Source organism: Rousettus aegyptiacus, unplaced genomic scaffold, assembly GCF_014176215.1.
Source record: "Rousettus aegyptiacus isolate mRouAeg1 unplaced genomic scaffold, mRouAeg1.p scaffold_m13_p_3, whole genome shotgun sequence".
NCBI lineage: Eukaryota > Metazoa > Chordata > Mammalia > Chiroptera > Pteropodidae > Rousettus > Rousettus aegyptiacus.
Window position 1 is genome coordinate 112,772,342 of NW_023416306.1, and position 2,340 is coordinate 112,774,681.

At 43.3% G+C, this 2,340-nt stretch overlaps 1 pseudogene; it reads left to right on the forward strand.

Moving 5' to 3' along the window:
* The first annotated feature begins 973 nt into the window (after positions 1-973).
* On the forward strand, positions 974-1,092 carry LOC118601374 (annotated as a pseudogene).
* Positions 1,093-2,340: the final 1,248 nt, after the last annotated feature.

Consider the following 2,340-nt stretch of genomic DNA (forward strand, 5'->3'; position numbering starts at 1 on the left):
ACATAGTAATACTATGTATTACTTTACCTGACTCCCACAATAAATTAATGGTGATGTTATTAATCTCATATTACAGTTAAGGAAATGGACATCTAGACACATATGAGGGCTTACGATCTGAGGGATTTCCTTCTTGATCCCACAATATTTTTTGTCTAAATATTATATTAATTTTTAAAAGGCACCCTACTTTCCCCCAGGTAAGACTTTGTTTTATATGGACATTGAACACTAGAGTTCTCAAAGTCCCAGACAACTTTGTGAGCATAGTATGTATGACCAGTGATAGTAGGGTCTACATACATATGACATGCAGTGAGCATGAGGACTAAACACTTTGATTCTATCATGCTGTATTAGGGATTAATTTATGTTTGCTTTTTTAGCTTAGAAGAATAAAATTCCTTTAAAATATTGAGATGAAATACTGAGTCACTCCAGAGACTGTTACTCCTTCGTCTCTTTTTCTAGCTTTGCCGCCCCAGCCACCCTCAGGGTTCTGTTCCTAAGACCTTCTCTGCTCATTCTACTTCATCTTCCTGGTTGAGCCTATCTATTTCCACTATTCAGTAACAATCTATATACTGCCAACTTGTAAACATTTATATCGAGATCTAACTTCTCCGAGCCCCAGCTCTATGTTACTAATCACCTAACAGACAGCTCCACCAGGATGTCCCATGGCCTGACTATGCCTTCACACCACCAGAAGGGCCCCCTGAACCCCATGGTCTAAAGTAGTGGTTTCTAACCTTTTTGGCACCAGGAACTGGTGTTCCTATGAGAATTGAATGCCTGATAACCTGAGGTGGAGCTGAAGTGGTGATGCTAGTGCTAGGGATAGGCTGCAAATACAGATGAAGCTTCGCTCGCTCGCCCACCACTACCTCCTGCTGTGTGGCCCAGTTCCTAACAGGACACAGACTGGTATCCATCCATGGCCCAAGGGTTGGGGTCTAAAGGACTCTAAAGAATCTATGGCCACGCCACCCTGAACATGCCCAATTTCGTCTGATCTCGGAAGCTAAACATGGTCGGGCCTGGTTAGTACTTAGATGGGAGACCACCTAGGAATACCAGGTGCTGTAGGCATAAAAAATAAATAAGTAAAATAAAGGACTCTAAAGGACCCCACTATGTATCTCCTCTATGACCCTTACCACAGGATAAGGAGTCTGCAGGCCAATGAGACCTGCCCACCCAGAACCCATGGCCCCACTTCTAAACCATGCTCCAGGCACCCAGGGCCCTCTTCTAGAGTGTGTGCAGTCCTTATTCCTAGGTTGATTCTCCCGAGGGCAGGCTGCATCTCTTTGTTCACATCCCCCCGGTGTGAGAGTGGCTCTTCATTGGGGGTGTGGACAGAACTTGCAGGCTGGAGTGTCTACACATAGCATGTGAAGGAGACAGAAGTGGATAGGGAAAGGGGTGAGCTGTGGGTCTGGGCATTTTCACATAGCCACATTCCAGCACAGAACTCAGAGAAGTCCAAGAATCCTATAATTGTACATATGCAGGTATGTGAGAGAATATAACATTATATTTAATAACGTGTTTGCTTGATCTATAATGATTAAATATTTAGACATGTGGAATGTAAACCTCCATTTGTACCCGTTAGCAAATCCCCCAAAATACAGAGGGTCTGACCACCACAAACTTAACTCATCTACAATCAAACTAGTCTTTGCCTCTCCACCTGTTTTAGCTTAGGTTGCTTGAAACATCCACCTGAAATAAAAACTCACTTGCAAGTAGTTTTACTTGAGTGGTAATCCCTAAGAAGCAGGAGTAGAAGAGTGGAAAGGGTGAAACAAGGAAAAAGAAAAGCCATCCTAAAAGTGTTACTGAGGTTCCACCATGAGCATCAGGGCTCAATTCTGACAGTCCTGAGAAGGTACAGAATACCTCCTGAGATTGACCTCCCAAAAGATAGAAGTGGGAGCATTTGTTCTTTGGACCCCTTCTGCATTGATCGATGGTTGTACTGAATTTTATCTACCTTGAATTTTATGTGCTTGGACTCAGGGAGCCCCAGGGCAGAAAGTGAAGACCTAAGGCACCACAGGAGGGAAGATGCTCTTCACACAGGTGAATTGAAGCTGTCCTGTTAATGGTTTACTCCAGCAATGGACATAAACAGAGGGGAAGCCAAGAATACCAGATATGGTTGCTATATACCACCCTATTTTCTTTTCTCCCTCCCAGCCTAAACTCCTATTCTTCTTCTGTATTCTATTTTTATTAATAACTCCATTAGCCAATAATTTTTTCTTGGAGACAATTCTGGAGTCATCCTCACATCCCCTCCCTCATCCTTCTCACCCTATCTGTCACAAT